The following is a 21,314-nucleotide window of genomic DNA, read 5'->3' as shown; positions in this document are numbered from 1 at the left end:
TTGTTTTCATAGTGGATATAATGAGTATACGATTAGGATAGGATATTGAAACTTGCACAACATTCTTTCTCTCTCTATCTCTCTCTCTCTCTCTCTCTCTCTCTCTCTCTCTCCAAAAATACAAATAAACCAACATGCACAATGAATAAACAAATGCATTGTCCATTCAAAGAATAATTTTATTTGTTCATTTTTCTTTTATTTTAAAGTCGTACTTTTAACAGTTTCCTTACAATCTTTTTGTACCAATAGTATCGACCAACACATTACATATAAGCCAATACAGAAAGCCAATTAAATCTTTTTAACCAAATGTCAGTTAATCTACTGCCCGTTATAAAATGTGTACTATCATCGGTTTCATTGTAGCAAGTAGAAAACCAGCAAAATCTGCAATGAACCCCTGTCTTTTTAATCCAAATAACGAATATGTGTGCATGTTTACTGGTTTCTTTGTTGTGAAAGAATGTCTTAGGTAATAATGTGTTCTCCATATATAGTGTGGCGAACAAGGGCAGAATTTTAATATTCTTTAACCCTGACACGAAAAGATTCTTCACTTTTGCAGTCTTGGCAATCATGAGATCAGTAGCAACACCGGTAATCGTAATGGATGTGCCGTATTCCAGTCAAGGGAATTATTTTCTCTATTTTTCATTAAAGTTTGATCCACAGTTACTCTTTTGTGTTCTGCTTCTTTCACTTTCTTGGCTAATAATTCTTAGTCCAAGCCGTTTTTAATATGGTGATTACTTTCTAGTGCAACAAGCATTGACTTGAAACAACTGGACGACATCTTGATGAGCTCGATGGAAATCGCGCGAGAGCTCGCTAGATTAGGGGAAGCTACTCCGTCATAACATTGCCTCTGCTAGTCCGGTTCCCTGTTTCATATGCTCCCTGCAGTGCAATGCAATGACCATACGAAGCGGGGAACCAGACAATGACTATGCTTGAAGTATACACGATGACATCCCTCATCCAAATCATTGGATGTTAAATAAATCCTGATCAAGTTATGCGAATCCTTTAAGTCAAAAAAAAAAAAAAAAAAACGACAACAAAACGTGTGCGTCTATTTTCTCCAGTGTGCGTTCCTGACGCATACATGTGTGTAAAGGGAAACACTTATGATATTATTTAATAAGTATTATTTTGAAATATATTGTATGAAGAATTTTGTAGTTGACATATCTTTCGCTTGTTACATTTTATAAGATTCAATTTTGAACAGCCAATCACTAATTTCTGCAATTCTCAGACCTGTACACTTGCTAGTCAGCGTATCTGTTTTACACTGTGTGGTTCTGTAAAGAGTAGTTCAAAATGAAGTAAAAGAAGACATAAGTGACAACAATACAACGTAAGAATTGAACTTGGTAGATTGACCATGATCATTATGCTTCATGGTTTTGTTTCGATCGATTAATGACTACAAACAAATTGGTTGAAAATTTACTGTAATATATTTAACATAGTAAATTTTCGTCACCTACTTGTGCCTAAAAGTGTAAATACGATATATAGGCATAACGATGGAAAGAAATAATCAACTAAAACTTGTGTATTTTCCCTAAGTGAAAGTTGTTGTCGGTCTGTTTAGCAACTGGCATAGGTATAAAGCACAGCAGCCATTTTAATACTACCACAAGGAATTTACCACTTGACAAAAACGTGAAACCCCAACATTTTTAACATCGTTTTGTTTCATTTCATAATTCTTTCTTATCTTAAGTGATGAAACTATTTAGATCTCTAACAAACTAAGATATTACTCCCCATACTGTGACAAGAAATAAGCAGTGAACATATCTTGTCCGCTTTATCATCTTGAAAATGATTCTAATTAGTGACATCTTCGTTCTTTCAAGTACATATATTCAAGGCTGAGAATCTATTATATTTTTAAGAAAGATTTATCTTTGTACATAAAATATTGCACAGCGCCAGTCATCCACAATATTTAACGATTCAACGATATCACACAAAGAGTATCAGTTACAAGGACGACGACAGCAAAAACAACCAATAACAAAAGACAACAGCGTTATAAGAACAGCAATATTAATATTAATATTAATAACAGACTTTATTTAGCCAGGGTACCTCAATTAGTTACATATACTACTACTTTAAGCTAAGGTAAGCCTTGCATTAACCGTAATTGGTTCCATTTCACATCAATGATTTTGCGGGGAAAAAACATCGTTCACATAAACTAAGTGCTCTAATATCCGGTGTAGACACCACTGACAACGTGAACAACAACAACAACAACATCAATAATAATAATAATAATAATAATAATAATATTGAGAGAGAAAGCAGAGGGGAAAGAAAGGAATGAAAGTCTAAACTCCCATGCTGATATTTGTTCATAAGTATGTTTCTTATGTTTTTTTACAGGACTTTTTCCGTAACTGTAGATATTTTTCATGATTTTAAGAACTAAGACGAAGAAGAGGGCTAATTCATATAGAAGCTGGTGAATTCGTAGCTGGAGTCTGTCAAGTTAACAACTGAGCAACCACGGCTCCTAAACGATGGTGAAATAAAGATTAAAACGCTGGAATGCAACAAAAATAGGAAACAACCTTTTCATTCCATTTGATAGAGAGTTTCTGGATTTTTTCCTTAAAATTGAATACTATTAAGACGATGAAAATTGTTCCAACCCCCACCAAACATTTGTATACAGATTTTTCGGGTGGTCAGTAAGGCCCAATTTGATCAAACGGCTAGTCACGCCAAACTTCAGTGACTATGCTAATTATTTTCATTTGAAATACAGAGTTTACAAGAACCTTTATTATCAATCAACATGATGTTGTCGGCCAAGGCTTACGATGGACATAAACTCCGAGGGTGATGGGAAGGGTCACTTGAGTAATGTGCATACTTTGGTTGAGTATATCACCCTGTGTCGCCCTGAAATGAAAAAATGCATCTCTGTCCCTCTTATTGGGCTCCGAAGGAGGTAGATATCACAGGTGATCCAATCTGTCGCAATTTGTATTTGCCAGAATGCTTCAAGGTTTGACTGGAGGGCCAAGAAGTGGTAACAAACTTAGTTTCGGCCAACTGTTCGTGGAGTTTAGCTGAAAAACTCACTTCGATAATTGACGTTGTGCAAATCAGTCTGTGGAGATAGCTATTAAAGATTTCTCACAAAAATCTCTAAATTCGTCAAGAAGGTCGTCCTATCTAGACCACTAGACAGCGGCAGTAAGGATGAGATGCTCGAAAATGTCAGCTCTCAGAACGTCTCACAAGTGCAGCGAAACAACATCCGCCGTACCGACAAGTTGATTACCACAAACACTACGCCATTTTACCTTCATTAATCAAGGCCTTGCTCTTCAATACCCCCGTTGATCCTTTCCTAATCCCTTGCGATGTTTCATCTGCCAGAAATATGACAATTGCAAAGATGCCTACAAAAGGAAGTCAGTCTGGCCTAGATGCGAGCAAAAGATTCAAGAGAAAATTTCCAGGCAGAACATTTTTCTTGTTCTAGAGACTGTGCCAAATGGAAACAAGAGAAGCAGATTCCACCATTCGTACAGGAGAAAGGCATGAGCTTTTCTGATGCCAGGAAATCTGTGGAAGCCACAGGTTCACTCAACACGGCAAAAAAGTACTACGCCAGAGCAGCTACAGTGACCTTACACAAAGACCGTCTGAATCCAGATAGACATAAAATTGCCTCGAAAGTCAATCCAAATTCACAGTCCCAACGCCACCAAAACTCGTATTAGCAGCTACCTAAATCAACTCTGTTGTAGATAAATATAAAATAAATCAGTGTGACAAGGTAGCTAGTAGAAAATAATTTACAAACCAGAAATCACCAAACTTCAACACAAGAAAGGTTAGTAAAATACTGGGCCCCAGTGGACGCAAACGTAGAGTACCACAGAAGATTCTCAACTCTCCTACCAAGAAGCCAGTTAAAGCCAGTACATCAAAAAGACGAACAGACCGCTGACGACAGTGGTAATGCATGAACTAAACCAAACAAGGAGAGGAATAAAGAATATACTAGACTTCCCAAACGATATACCGATCCCATCAAATTTTCAAATAAGTTTGGGAGTCTAGGCAGATGGACACTGGAGAACCCCCAATAACTAACCTTATATCGCACCACTGTAAGCTCAGATGTCCTGTAATCTCACCACATTCATAAATATGTTTGACACTATGATGCAATTTAATTTCCCATGGTTAAAAGAAAATATTGATGCAATTGTTCGTCAACGTACAGAATGGTAAAATAGTTGTTTGACTACACGAAACCTTTTCAAAAGAGAATGATAAAGTAAATCTTAAAACGTTTTTCGCGTAAAACAACTTTTCATGAAATACAGATAAGGCTCTTGGAGAAGTGCCCTTTATCATAAATATTAAAACCCCTCACAATCAAATAAATCTGTATATTATTTTACAAACCCTATCCGTCAGTGTGTAACTACTTAAAACTTTTTCGTTTTCATCAATGCATTACCCTCCAAGCTTGGAACACATATCGAAACTTTGAGCGGTTCGCTTACTTGACAACAAGCCGTTTTGATGGCGCGTGAAAAGACGCTCTGAGGAAAGTGGAAGATGTCATTACATATTTCAATGCCAATCCAACAACTGTAAATCAGAACAATTATTATATATACAGATCTAACAATCGTCGTACTACAGAGAGAGAGAGAGAGAGCACGATGAAAACTTGCAGATCCTATGTGCCTCAACTCAACTCGCCCTTCGCTATTACATCAGCGTAGAATATGATAGAGTGACTGTTCGTTGCATGTTAGCCCCGTTTTGATCTGCTATAGATCAAAGAGTAAGAATCCTTTTGAATGTCAACTTCAGATGAGCATAAACAAGGTTTAGAAATGGGTAGAAGAAAACGATTTAAAACCTGACTCTTCTTCAAACAAGTAATTGTATGCATTTCTAAAGATTACATTGTATTCATGATAATCCTCAGCTCTGTTTTGACGATAGTTTTGTTCATGTTGTGAGGAGAGCAAATTTTGATGCCTTTTTGGGTTTTGACTGTAGACTAACTTTTCTTGCAGATATCAGATATATGAAGGACAAATGTCAAAAAGCAATGGATTTAATACGATTCGTGGCAAACACAAAATGTAAGGTCTAGCTCCGGCTATTTAAGTCAGTAGTATGATCGAAACTTTATTTTGGATCAGTTTGTAAATTCCACTCCATATGCACAATCAGAGACTTTGGGTGCATTTATAACTTCCCCCGTCAAAAAAACCCTTTGATTTGAGGCAAATTAACCATCACTTTAGATCAAAGGAATGAAACCATCTCTTACGTATGCTTAAGATTATATTCTAATCCATCCAACTCCGCTTGAGATAAAGTGTTTAGGTCAAATATCAAACCTTGTGCGTTGAGAAATCAAATTTAATTCCACCTGTTGGCATGCGAATTCGTACCCACTTACAAACAGCAAAAAATTGATAATGGAAACATTGCGAAATTCCGTATTCACAACTCAACACCGTGGATATTAAAACCTAAATAAATACGTTTTGACCTTTGCAAATTAAAAGTCTTCAAGAAATCTTCTCATTTCTCAGAGAAATTTAATCAAGCCAGAGTTTTCTGTTGTAACCATATTACCCTCTATACGAACGGTTAGAAAGAAGGAGACAAAGTTGGATATATGTTGCAAAGCAGTAGAATTATTTGCCCAACATTGGAAATATTTGTGTTAAATCGAGCGGAAATCTGGCATTTCCTTTATGTCTCAAAAAGGAAAGTTAAAGATTACTAACAAATATAAAATGTAAATAAAATACATCGTATATTTTATGTCCTCGCCTTTTTTGCTTTTAAATTGCACCAGGTTCGCAACTTTGCTGCCAGTCAACAGTTATTTCGTGAGAACGAAATACGTGTATAGTGCCTCCTTTAAAAAGTCCGTTATTTCGTAGTTTTTGCTTAGTTGCATCGCCACTAGGTCTCATTGGTCACAATGGGATTTAAAGCTTTAACAGTACAAGTGCTTTAGAATGAATAAATTACATATGATACAACAAATAACAGTTTATACCTGTAAGGGATATTTTAAAAAAAGATCGTGTTAGCCGGGGAACAAATAGATGTGAAAGAATAAATGACAGTCAATATTGCAAAAACAGTTGGTATTAATTAATAGCTTGCAAACCGACCGTAAAAATGATTTATATATGCGATATTTATTTGATATTTTTAAGATATATGATTGCTAATAATATGGGTTCAGTTATTTAGCAATACTTTTGAAAATAACTCCTGCAGGTGTTATGTAACCGCCAGCTTAACAAAGTCTAACTGGACAAAAATAGATTGCGTAAATATTTTATTGCTGACCTACTTAATTATGTCATCAGTTGGTGTTCATTGTTCTCGCCATTTTTGCAATAATAGCTTTAAAATGTAGAACGTTCAAGCTCTTTGGACTCCGCTCGTTTTATTCATTATTTCACTGTATCGTCATTATAAATAGCTAATGAAAACATGTAGATTCTGTATAGTGATATGTATATTTCATTTGTATTGTGCAATGACCTTTGTCCAAAATTTAGGGTCATAGTCCGGCGGGTCTACCTAACTAATGTTATTTAATTTTAAATATGTTTACTTGGATTTGAGTTCACGGCATTGGTATTCCTCTAGGAAATTCCTAGTCTACCTGATGTTTGTCCTGTTCTTGACTAAACTTCAGTAAAAGACCAAGCTTTGTTTATAACTGATATTGATCTAGAAATGAACTGTGTGACGCTCATCATGATCTTTTTATTGTGTTGCATTTTTTATATTGATTTTCATAATTAATAATTCATATCTTAACATCTATAGTTCAATGTTTTTTAGTTGTGTTTAGTTATTATTTGAGGTGATTTATTATTTAAATTATTCATTGGAATTATAAAGTGATTATTGACTTTGGGACTACTTCAGTACTGTTAGATTATTGTGAATTCAATCAAAGGCATTCTGGAGTATACCATTGTGATGCATCAAGACTATTATTAGATCTACACATTCCAGGCTATTGGTACATCAGCACATTCAAGATTATAATTCACTTGGATAACTCTATACGTTTGAATTTGTGATAGGAAATTTATGACTATTTTGGATTTAATTCACAAAACTGCAAGTACCTTTTATATTTTCACTTTGTATTTTAGGGAAATAAATTATTTGTTGAGTTGCACTCAACTTGTTGGTATCGCTCTTCTCTGTTACTTCCTTTAAGATCGTTGTGTTGTAATTAGAGTACTTACGTGTTTGTGATTTGCTCTGGTTTCCTTTGTGGAATCGTCTTTTGTATCTATGTGCCTTTAAAAAGACAATATATAGCTTCCAAAAGTGCTTGGGCAGATATATATATATATATATATATATATATATATATATATATGCTTTTACATCTTGATATATTTTAACATTAATAAAATAATTATAAATCTTTTGTTTTGTATTTACAAGCAGTAATTAATAGCATGACGTAATATTTTCCATCTTTTCATCAAGCCAAGTGATACCGATTTTGATTTGAATGCTAATCTTATTATTTTTTGTACTATACCATGTGTATTCAGACTTTATGCCGTGTGTATTCAGACTTTATGCCGTGTGTATTCAGACTTTATGCCGTGTGTATTCAGACTTTATGCCGTATGTATTCATAATTTATGTTCCTGATATGCAAGCAGAATGACACATCTCTAAATTCACTTATATCGTTATCTGCCCTAACAACACATTATTTTTGGTGCTTTGCAACTGCGGATCACTCGTTAAAATTCTTCGAACACACTAGCGAATGCAACGATGATTTTAATGCTAGAATGAAATCCGCGCTTCGATTCATACACATAAAGACTTGTGGATTTATTCCAAAATTTCTATGAGTACATTTAAGTTAATAGTACCGTAAATACATTACAGTTTATTCTGCAGAAAACTGAATATATCATTCCAGATCCTAAAACCATACTTCGTCAGCTGCAGGAAATGTCAGAACTAACTCTCCGCTGATGGCATCAAAACAATCCTGCATTCCCTGGCAATTAATTGCTTACATCATGGATAAGGTTGCCTGTTCTTAGTTGCGTGCAAATTACTCAAAACGTCGTTTCTCTTTACATGTTTCCACCAACAAACATGATTTTCGGAAATATATGCGAAATCCTATTTCATCTTTATTGCAGAGAAAAATGCTACAGTTACAAATCAGACAAAGTCATTTATATTTTACCGTGAAGTAATGCACAAGGAAATTTAATATAAAAGAAAATATCAGGAATTTTCTAATAAGTATTTCTAATATACTACAAGTCTGCTCACTTCTGAAGGACTTATGAGACAAAGTCAGGAAGAACTGATCAATATCGCTCATTTTGGTATTTAATTTTATGAAACACGACTAAAACTGATTCAAATACTCATTATAAAAGATGTAAATATGTAATATTCGGTACGAATGATTTTAAGTGAGACCTGATACAAACTTTTTATCTGCATCCCACCATGAAATTAAACGACAACCATATCTTAATGTGGATTACCCTTATATGGCCCTCTCAGACAGAGCGAGACTATTACAACCCAGCCCCAGATTCGAATGAAATACATTATATCAATTTGTTGCCTGTTATCTTGCCTTCACTCGACTCGTACCATAATGAAATCAGGGTGCCACACTACTGATTTATGGGTACATAACGGACGACAAGGTCTGCCCAGTTGTCTGTATACTGACTGAGCGTAATGAAAAGAACTTTTAGCAGATTTACTCCGTTCGAGGATCTTCATTTTATAGTAAAGAAAACTTGAATACGAAACTGAATCTACAGCTTTACTAGTGTCTGAAAACGCTTGGATGATTTCCTTCGATGAGTTTTGAATATCAGTTCCCTGTTTAATTTCCTGTCAGTTCTGTTCAGCTACAAACACCTTTATTGAAACAAATTCAATTAGGCGAGCCCTTTAATAGCGTTCTCCAACTTCAAGATAAATAATGTATTGTTTCAATCGGCTGCTATCTGCAATCCAAATATAAATATATGTTACGATGTATGCAAGTTTACGTTGGATAAATTTATTTTTTCTGATTTGACTAAGCTATGAGATCGCATATCGTCATTGATGAATTAGAGTCTGGACTAGATCTGCGTATGCCAGTTAAGCAATAGATACGGTTTAGAAAAATGTCAAAGTTGCTCAGATGTGTATTTGCAATATTGATCGCTACTGAATAGGGATTAATGGAATATTTTGTGCGGAATAGGGAATTTTGAGAAATTTCGGATATGTGCTTAGAACACACAAATATAGCGTCAGTTCTAAAATTAAATTGATAGAGAAATAGGTGTCGATCCCCGAATCAGAGATGTTATAAAATCATAGTAGTGATGTTCCAATCAAATGGTTAGTTTAGTGTCACGTGAGGCTGAATAACAGTCATGTGATAGAGGATGGAAAAATAAATTATTTATGTGTCTACAGCAATGGCAGACACGGCCATGCACTAATGGGGATGTAAAGAATAATGTGAAGAAACAAAGAAGAATGAGATGTTATCATTTGTTCATAATATTATGCTTGATGTATTATCAACCGTATTACGTTTTCAGTGAAACCAAAAACTTCCGACTAAAATTAGGCAAAGTTTCAAGATATGCTTTTACTGCTATTCTTGTTTCTACCACGTGGAAAATGACCCCTCAGTTGGAAATGAAAAGCCTTTTCTGTTATTTTTTTATGCCAAATGGAAAATGACCCGTCAGTCGATTAAAAATCTTTCTTTGCATAAGTCATCTAACTACCCGAACTTTCCCATACCTCCCTATTTCTTTCTTCATCTTTCCTATCCTGATAGCAGAATATTGAGCTGTACGATAAGCAACAATACGATAAGGCAAATCCCTTTTGGTATCTTATGGTAGATGACGTAAATTGCTTGATGATAAATCTGTTCATATCGTCTGGCTTTCGATTAAATTTTATTCATCTGCCTTTGCAAATTGATTTTATAATAAATGAATTGATATCTTCAAGTGAATCATTAGCTATAGCCCTCAGCGAGGATGCTTCAATATTTGAATTATAAGGAAGAATCCAGATAAAAATCATACCATGCAATGTTACACTATCAGCACAATAGCATGTATTATCAGGTACACTGTATAACCACCTATTAGTTGTAGTTGTATCTGCAATTTAGTTTTTTATTACCCAAAATACATTTCTTTATACAAAGTAATTACTAAAAGAAGCACTCATATATCGCTAAACTTCACACTCACGCTGCGATGTCACCCTATGCAATGCTCGATGAATGTTCATTTTGGATCAAGTTGGTAGGTTTAGATAAGTACTTCACATTTAGTCCCGATAATAACATGTTTTATTGAACTTGCTTTCAGTTAATGAACATGTGCAGGGATAGAAAGCATGGATTATGAAGGAAAGGCAGTGTTTAAATCACATATACTGTTAAAATGTTGTTTAGGTAGTTCTCACTAACAACCATATTGAAGATTTCGCCATCTTTTTGATTGAAATAAAGCATATCTTCGTACTCTCGGCTTTCATAGATCATTTCATCTTCATATATCTAATAAAGTAAATCTCTAGAAAAGATGTGCGACGCTAAAAGTGAGAGAAGAGAAACTTTTATTTGAAATAAATGGAAATTGCAAGAACTTTGTATTAAATCTTTCCGGTGTTGCAGTGTTATGTGTATGTATAAAGAATCTCTAAGCATCGTGATATCATACAAACTTACATTTATGTATTGTTAATTGAGCACATCTTTCACGATTTTTTGGTTATAACATTCTTTGTATTTATTTTTTAAATTGCAATAAGCTGATTTTTAAAACAGTCTTCAAATACAATTTTTTTAATCAATAACGATACCAGTTCATATCTATTTATAACTATCGAGCAATCATGGCAACGATCGATAGTAATGTTTACATAACTGTATATTCTTACGTACACATATATACGTACGTACCTATGTATGTATGTATGTATGTATGTATGTATGTATGTGTGTGTGTGTGTGTGTGTGTGTGTGTGTGTGTGTGTGTGCGTGCGCACGGGCGTGCGTGCGTGTGTGTATGTGTGTGTGTATGTGGATGAATGGATCATACATGCATGCATGCATACACCCACTCACCCACCTACACATATATGTAGGTATGTAGGTATGTATGTATGTATGCAATGGAAGTATCATGCAACAGAGACAGTGATGAGCGCATGTAAAGCATATATTAAGCAACTGACGTACGCATCAAGGACCTCATAAAAATCGTTTGAATTACTGGACGCTAAACTTTACACTTGCAGTTCTGTCAAATTCAATCTAAATGAAGGTAATATAATTTACTGTTAACATAAGACGAATAAACCTAATCCGAACACTGCATTTTCAGTTTCCATATAAATTTTGTTTATAATAATGTATATTTGTGCCAGCGTTTTTGTAAATGATGTATTATTTAACCAATATGTTATCTGAGCTATACTACACTGTATGGACATCAAACAATATGGTGTTAAGGATATCAAGATTCAATATTTGGTCTCACTGTGACAACTTTGGATAATTTAAAGGGAGTAAAGCTATAAAATTGCTGCTCTCTTTTAAGTCCATTAGTTTTAGTCTTTCATGCATACATATCATTTCAATTAGCGTCTAATTACAGAAAACATGGAATGAATTTTGTACATGTTCATCTCATATAATCGATATAGTTCATTCATCTCATATAATATATATGTTTCATGACTTGGGTTATGTAATATACTTCATTTTGAACAGATTGTTTGCCGCTTAATATATTGGAAAGAGTGTGGGTAACTCAAAAATACTTTTTACTGACTACGCAGGCCCGAAGGCCATCATTCAACTTCGTAATTTGAGATTGTCAAATAGATGGCGTAGGTGTGTACCCATACGGCTATTGTTTCCCTCTAAAGATAAATATACACACATAATTGACTGCAATACAAAAAATTCAATCAGTTGAAACCAAGATACATAGTTATTCCTCTGTCGTGTTGATACCATTTCAGCAAGTAAAAAAGTCTCTCTATATCATATAGGAATCGTGCCAATTATAATCAATGATTCATATGGCAACTTAGCCACCGGAATAACCTGAAACTTAATTTGAAAACCACCATCATACTCCCATATCACAATACGAAGACAAATCGAACTTGTTTCTCAAGGGATTCAGCTTTTAGCTGATTCTTTGCGTATTTCAGAGAAATGACATAATTGCTCAAAACAAGACCAGTCAGAAAATGCATTAGTAAATCACGCGATTTTAAACATGCTAAATGTTGTGTATGCTGATAAATAAAACCTCGGTAATGTTACTGGATTTCTTCGTTCGATGTAGACTTTGAACTGTATGAACAATATACCCCTATGTACGATTTATTTTTCAACTGACTAAATAAGAGAGTTTATATTCATTGTCGCTATTTCACTGTATGCAAGAAATGACAGATCTAACATTCTCACCATTTCAATTTTAACTTCCAATAACAGATCTAACACTTTGCAGATGTGTTGCTTATTGGAAAATAATAGAAAGGAAGCAACACATATAACAAGAATTGGTCTTCCGTAAATTAATAGTGGCATCCCATATAATGTACTATTACTGTTGTTTGTCAGCACATGATATGCCAGCCAATATAACAGGCAGAGGAAGAACCCAGAAAAACCTTGGGAAAAACACCGAACCACGGGAAGCTATTGTTAAATTTTCTCACATACTCTCATAGGTAGACTTCTCGGCAACCCGGGGCCCCGAATGTATTTGTCTACATCCTTGCTAACACGATGCAAGAATGCTTGTTAACACTTTGCGAGAGCCTTGTTTACCAAAACGAGAACTGTTTCATCAGCATGCAAATTATGCATGACGAGGTGAATGCTTGAACTTATTTTAATGATCAACTCCCAGGGATGGTGTTACTAATCCCTATTGTTAATTTACTATGCCAGCCACTGTTACATTTTCTACGTCTATATTTTTGACGCACTTCTATGGCTTCGGTTTCGTCGCTTTTTCATTCACTTATCCCTCCATGGTAAAACTGTCTTGTTAAATCGTCTGCAGGCATATCATTTCAACACGATGATACTTTATTCCTGTAAAAAGTATACTGGATTGCTCATTTAAACACTAATGAAATAATAGAAGCAGGTGTTTCTCTGTAGTTTGTGATCACCTTATTCCGTCAATATAAAGGACTCTGAGACGGCCGAGTGACCTAAGGTACTCGCCTTTACACATGAATCCACTTTGTGTCACTTACACTATTAAGTGTAAAGGTGTTTGCCAAAATAGTGGAACGCCTTTAAACGTTTTCTGAGAAACTCATTTCGAACTTCTGAGTTTGACACATTGCGTTAGTTAGTTCAGCTTGATGCCTATATTTGTGTTTTTTCTTGCTATAATGAACAGTTTATACAGTATTGAAATTTGATATGTCTTCATCTTGATAATAAACTGAAAGTTTACATTGATAGTAAAAATAGTCTACATTTATAATCAAAGGTGCATTGGAGCATTGTAATATTGTTGCAATTTTATTGTAAATGTTACCTTTTTGAGCCCTATTACTTAGAAGCTGGTATTGCTTGGTATACAAGCCTTCTACAATCAAAGTGATTGCAGTTCTATAAGAGATGGTGTCTACTAACTTGTTACAATCAAAGTGATACTAATTCTGTAAGGAATGGTGTCTACTGAATTATTACAATCAACGTGATTAGCAATCTAAAAGCGATGGTATCAACTAAATTGTTACAATCGAGATGATTAAAAATTCGAAATGAGATGATGTCCGCTAATTCGTTGCAACCGATGGGATTACTATAATGTCTACTAAATTGATATAATTGAAGCGATCACAATTCAATGAGAGATCGTGCTGACTAAATTGTTACAATCGGCGAGACTAACCTTTCTACAAGAGGTCATGTCTACTAAATTATTGTAGTCAACGTATATACTAAATTTTTTCAGAGAAAATTATATAGGTCCGGATAATACTGCTACTTTCTATTCGGCTAGCACTTGTTGCTTTCACACAGTGAGACGAACCTAAATTTAGTTGCTCATCAATGTGTTGGTTTTCTCAGGAAACGCTGTCACGTTCAGCTCAGGCTCTACGTATTGCTTTAACACAATAACACAAGTTTAAATTTCGGGTCTTCAAAAGTGTACAATTATGATCAGCAAGTTCTGTCTGTGCATTTAGATTTTGTGTTTATAGTTCTTGATTTATATGGCCATAATAAGAATCACAAGGAAGCGCCACGATGCTAGAACGGACTGTTCGACTTGCTGATTCAGTCTAAGACCTCTCTCTTTGCCTTGCCTTGACATTGACAGACTGTTCGACTTGCTGACTCAGTCTAAGACCTCTCTCTGCCTTGCCTTGGTATTGACAGACTGTTCGACTTGCTGATTCAGTCTAAGACCTCTCTCTGACTTGCAATGATATTGACAGACTGTTCGACTTGCTGATTCAGTCTAAGACCTCTATCTGCCCTGCCTTGATATTGACAGATTGTTCGACTTGCTGATTCAGTCTAAGACCTCTATCTGCCTTGCCTTGAAATTGACAGATTGTTCGACTTGCTGATTCAGTCTAAGTCTTCTCTCTGTCTTGCCTTGATGTTGACTTTTCTATCCTGAGATATTTGAGATGAGTGAAAACCATAAAAATGAAGCAATCTTTGGGCCTCTAGCATAAAGCTTGTAATTATTTGAACAGTAGATTTTTTCAAAATTCTTCAGATAACTGTCTGTAAGTTCCTACCTTGACCCTTGATTTAGTTAAAGAATGCGCCATGAAATTCGGGCTCAGAACGCGATTTGTATTGAAATCAAATTTTGTTTAATATTTTGTCACTTCTTCCGATCATTTTCTTGTTTGTTGTTTTGTATCTGCTCTCAGTTGTTTAGTAGTTATTGTGTTTTTGTTGAGTTGTTTCTTTTATTTTGTCTAGATAGTTAGTTGAAATGTTTGTTTCTTTCTTTCTTTCTTCACATAAAACGACTAGGCAAAACTGGATAATAATTGAAGATATTCGTTTACGTTTCTTGAAACAACAAAATATTGCTTTTAAACAAGTTTCTTTATCGAATTCAACATTTGAGACAAATGAGTAGTCTTATAAATGGGGTGTTCTGGCCCAATCCCTTAATTTGAACTTGACATCAACATAAATCACCCCACTCCATAGTCCCCCCCCCCAAGTTAGTCTAAACAACTACGAAAACATTTTGTTTGAGTCAACAGCATCTAGTTCATAACAGTTTACTCGCCGGCGACATGCCATTGAATGGTCGCCGTCGTGAAACAAAATAGGGTTTGCGCCAGAACACCCCCTTATACAAGACTACTGATATATTTTACATAAAATTACTAGCAATTTTTATATCTGATATTTCACACAAAATTACTATACCTAACATTCAAACAAAATTACAGTCCGCTATTATTAACTCGTTGTGACTTCTGATCAATAAAATGAATGCGCTATTAATAACTCGCTGTGATTTTACAAAATAATCAATATTTGCTTATATAACAAAGACGCTCCAATGAGATTAGTTTCTGCTTTGTATAGTTATATCTGAATTTAATCTGTATATCAGTAGGTGTTCGGTAGCCGGGTGGTTAAGGCATACGGGACAAACATTGGAATAGACTAGTGGAAACGACTTCGTGTGTTCGAGTCCATATTGTATTGATTGCCGCGACAGAAGCTATTATATTGGGGAAGCGCCCGCTTGTACAGGGATTCTAAAATTATTTTTAAAAAAAATAATTTCCAGGTATAACTTGTCTAGCACCTCCAAACCTCAAAGCGCCTAGGGTTCGCTTAGGGGGTGTATTTTATTACAAATATATGGAATATAATTTCCGCGTGCTTTTTATTCTGCTATAATATTTTCTGGCGCGTCTGATGCAATAAATGTATGGTAATATTTATAGCATTTTAGTAGCTCGCCTCTATCGTTGTATTGGAGACCAGAAAAAATATGATTGAAGTCTATTATTTCTTTTTTCGTCATTATGAAACTGTTTCTGTAATTATTTCAATATCCGTAGTAAAAGCATTTTCAGCTGAAACCTTATCAAACAGAGCACTAAATTTTATAGACAGGATCGGCAAGAAACTCTTTGTACTCATCATACGTTTCAGATGAGATATCATCATATGGGCTATCTGTTAAAACTGGGGATGAAAATGGAGGGTAAACAATGTTTTGGTATTTCAGTAATATCATTAATTCCATCACGATACATATCTTCTGTTTCGTCGCTATAACTAACAATATAAGATAACTGACCCAGGTTAATATTTTTAAGTACCAGATGCTACCTGAGGATGGCATAAAGCTGTTGTAAAACGTAAACGATCGAGAATATCAGATTCCCTTATATCTATGGCGGGTAGATTTAACTAACCAGCAATCAGCTCTTTTATATTTTTGTAGTTTGCTTCTGTCAGTAACTTTCCAGCTTCTTTTGTATAGTTTTTTTAATGCAATGTTTTTAGAACTATTATGTATTTCATAATCTTCGTCAATAATATTTTTACAGTTTTAATTTCGTCAGGCTCTTGATAAAATATATCTTGTTCGACATCCAGTTTCTGATACTGCATTGGTGCAGTATTAATGTGATATACGTTATAATTTTCTTTATCGCCGATGAGCGAGACTATTAGAACTAGATATCCTGTTGCAAGCAGGTTAGTGTCATTACTTTTATATACTGTTTCTAACAGCGTCTTTTTATCATAATTGTCCATAACGAGTACACGAAATTCTAGACGTTTAGCAAATGTGTCCTTGAGCGTACGAAATTTTAAAGCTTTTGTTTCCTTGTTTCAGCTAGTTTGTCAAGCTCGTATTTCATCTTTTTTAGCCGTTCTTCCTCTGGTTTCTTACCACCATGAAATATTGTTTTAACAAGGTTAGATTTATCAATATTCAAAACATATTCTCTTTTTCGCTCGAGCAGTGTATTTATTAAATATTTTTTAACTTTTAACCGTCTTTCCTCACAGTCACTTACAGGATAGTACTTGCTAATTATATCAAAATTTCTGATAGCGTATTTCAGCTCAGGGCTCTCATTCCTGAAACCCTAGCAAAATTGTTCGCAGTTAAACCGGGGAACATAAAGTTAATTTTTTCATTTAGGCAATTATATTTATTGCTCTTGCCTCTTCCACATTCTCCAGGTCTAGCTGAACAACATGAGCTATTTCGATCTCCGTTTTCGGATTTAGTATAAAATTATAAAACCCTTTTGCAACCCTGATCGATAAATGATCAATATACATAATATATTGCAATCACATTAAAATCGAGAGGTCATCGAGTGTATATATCTGAAACATAGACAAACCTTTCTAAGGACTTACAGGTTTGTAAACATAAAACCCGAAATACTAGTATTTGTTTGTGGTAAATTCAGGAAGAAATGTAAATTGCCGAGAAATAGTAGTAACATTATCCTGAGAAGCATAATCAAAATGATAACCCAATCCCCTTTACCGTTCATCCCATGTTGTATTATTGTTAGGGTCTTCTATCATAAATGTATCTGATACTAGCATTTATCTGACCTTTTAATTGAAATATCCATATTGCTACGGCAACTGGACACTGTATTTTAATCCAAAAAGTTTGATATTTATCCGTCTGTGATCCACTCTATCCCGCTAATTTACAGAGCTGTTAAAAGTAAACGCATAACTTGGATTATTATCCGAATAATAAATCGACGCTGTTACAACAAAACCATAAAGATTATTAACATGATCAACAAGATGCGGAGTATGACCGACACTATTTTGAGCTCGTTTTGTAATATCACTAATCTCTTGTGATTGTGTAACATTATTCACGTACTGTTTATTGGTAAGATCGGATGTAGAGACAGGGACGTACGTAGAAGTAGTACTATTATTAACCATATTGATCGCACCTGTTACCGTACCACAAGATTTTTTAAGATAATTAGCATCTGCAGAAGTAATTGCACTTGCTGATGCTGCACTTATTTCAGCGTTAACATAAATTTATTTGTTAGCTCAAATGCGGCAACCGGTGTAAAAATCGTTCTTAGTTTACTCGGGCCCATGTTTAACATACCTGTAATTGTACCACTGGTTCGCTAAACGTAAAGTGCATCAGCAGCTCAACCTGATGCATCAATAGTACTGTTTGTCGCAGTACTTGATCTCAGGTCAACATAATATATATTTGTAATATCATAACCAACAGTTGCGTTATAAGACGTTATTATCTTATTCGAGCTCATATCTAACGCGCCAGTCATCGTATCGCTGGATTTTATTACAAAGTTGTCATTGACAAACTCTGCATTTCTTACATCATCGTTATTGGTCAAAGTTATATTATCAAGTTGGGTATTAAATATTAATTTCCCACCCATACCTAACGCGCCATTCATCATCCCACCAGATAATTACAACTTAGAATTATCTGCCAAACTAAGTTGTGCATAACTTACCGCCTGTGAATTATTTATATTACCGGGGGGGGGGTATTCGGTCTCAAGATTTACAATCTTTAATATGCTCTTATTGATATTTCTGGTCATTTTTCCACCAGTCGTTGACAGTATTAAATTGGGCAAACCTTTCTGCTTATGAGTTATCTACGTCGACAAGTGGATATGTTGTCTCAATGTCTAGCACTCGCTGACCTGAATACTTAAGTTTCCAGTCATCTTTTCACTCAACAATGATAACTTACTATAACAGACATCATTAATTGTGCAAAGCGTACTGCTTGTGAGTTATCTGGGTTGATTGTTGGATATGTTGTTTCTAGATCTAGCACTCCTTCTCCTGGCATGATAAGGTTGCCGGTCATCGTGTCACCGGATCGCTTAACATAATGTGTCAGATCAAAATCTGTAGCTGTAGTTGCTATTGTTTCAGCGGATGGAATACTGATCAACGTACCAAATTTTGTGTAGTAGCTCACGTTATTGTAATTGTTGCAGATAAACGTTTTTGCGCATATTATATGATAAGCATAATAAAATTTGATAAAAATAAACACAACTTTGACTTTCAGGATTGTCATTATCTGATATTCGGGCGTACTGGTTCTGGCAAAACAAAGGTGTTAATGAACTTGCTACTTAGCTACGGTCATGTGTAAATTTTAAAATTTATCCCGAGCAGGAAAAATATGAGTTGCTGAACGAGTACATCGAAAACCTAAAAATTAAACTTGGTGCTGGCGAATATATATTTGTTATAAAAACACATGAAGATCTTGTTCATGTTGCAAAGCTACACTCGGCCGAACATATGATTATTGTGTTTGATGACATGCCGTTGAGCAAAGTTGAAATGGACAAGATCAAATCTTTTTCTTTCATTGTCGAGAAATCGAAGATGTAATAAAATTTATCTTGGTCAAGGTTTAGATAACCTTTATCGTTTTATTAGAACAAATACTGTTTGTTTTATATTGTTTAACGGACTTGACAATATTGACGTGCTAAAGATATCACTAGAATAATGCGGTGTTGTTTCAAGAGACATATTTGTTGGGCTGTATCATGAGGCCGGTCATGGGAATCAAAGTTTTTTATTCAACAAACTTGCCAGACATACTAGCACGCGTTTCGAAGCGGAGTTTTCAATTCTTAGATTGTAAAGAAGTATAAAATTAATGTGATATTCATAATAATGGACAAGGCGCGGATAAATCTAATAAAGAAAAGTGTTGCTACAAGAACTATGTTTAAGAAAAAAGTTGAGCAAAAACGAGCTGAACAACAACAAACCGCAGAACAAAACGGCTAGACTATTTAAGCTTATCACCAAATCTGAACTTGGTAAACAACTCGGTGCTGATAAAGAATTATCATAACATCTAGAACAACTAAAAGAAAAAGGTATACGAGTACCATTTGAAGAAGAACAAACGAAATTTGCTGAGGACATTATTGCAAAAACTGCTCCAGAAGTTGAAGACGTAACAAAAACAACAACAAAAATCATACGGTGATATTTTAAAACAAGAAAATAGTTTATCGCAAGGAAACTAACTGATCTAAAAGAGAGTTTAAGATAGTTCCAGGATGCAATGACTAGTGGATTTAAGGGTAAGACATATTGAAAAAACTTTCACCAAGTTTAGACCAGAATATATCAGAGCCTACTCTAGACTAAAATAAACATCAACATGACAAAAATGTAAAAATTAAGCGAAATACAAAATGATGACTCATAACTTGAACCTTACATTGATTAATTATACAAGTGTTATGATGTGACCTACGATGATGAAACACTTGTTACTTTTACTGAAAATGAACATTTTTATCAGAATGATTTTGATCATTAAAAGATCGTATGTTATGTTGATCATCTCTCCCTTTGTTTTCATCATTTTCACTAACTGAGTGAATACATTTTTACTTTATGAGTAAAATACCAGTTTTACTATTTGAGTAAAACACATCATTGTTTCGTTGTGTAATCACTGTGAATCATTTATTTGTATTTTCATTATTTAATTCGTGTAGATGGTATTAATTGACCCAATATTTGGATATTATACGCACGTATTAATCATAATTCTTTTCTCATTCAAGTCATTCGTCATTAAACATTGTATTTGTATCACCATCAAAAGTGTTCTGTTGTGAATCCGAAATCCCATCCAGTTATCTTGTTAGAATATGATACTGTAGAAGAAAAAGAAGGTGGTGGATTGATGATCTTTAACACAGCTGCTGATGTTATTGAGCGACTGATGTTGCTTGTATCTTCGAAGAAAGCTGGAAACACTAGCACAGAAATTGACAATGAAATAATTGAAACACGCAATCATATGCGATGAAGCGGATCTTGAACGACTGATGAGTATTATGTGATATACATAGATCTGAATCGGTAACTCAGAATTGTCCTAGCTTTATATGTGAACTATAAATAAAAAATGTTTTCGATGACAATGTTTTTTTACTCATCTCAGTCAACATCGAACAGCGCAAACTTTCCGTGTCCTTTAATCCTGTTATTTAACTTGATCCGCGGTCCCGAAAACAATATGAGATCGGATTAGTATCTGCTACTGTCTGGCACTCTATGGCAAATATTAAAACTAACGTCAACGACGATTTTACGTTCGGGTTGAAAACCAATGGCGTCATCGGGTGGATTCTGTTAAAATACCACA

This window comes from Sinohyriopsis cumingii, chromosome 13 (genome assembly GCF_028554795.1).
Source record: "Sinohyriopsis cumingii isolate HCF-2022 chromosome 13, ASM2855479v2, whole genome shotgun sequence".
Taxonomy (NCBI): domain Eukaryota; kingdom Metazoa; phylum Mollusca; class Bivalvia; order Unionida; family Unionidae; genus Sinohyriopsis; species Sinohyriopsis cumingii.
This window is presented reverse-complemented; position numbering follows the sequence as displayed.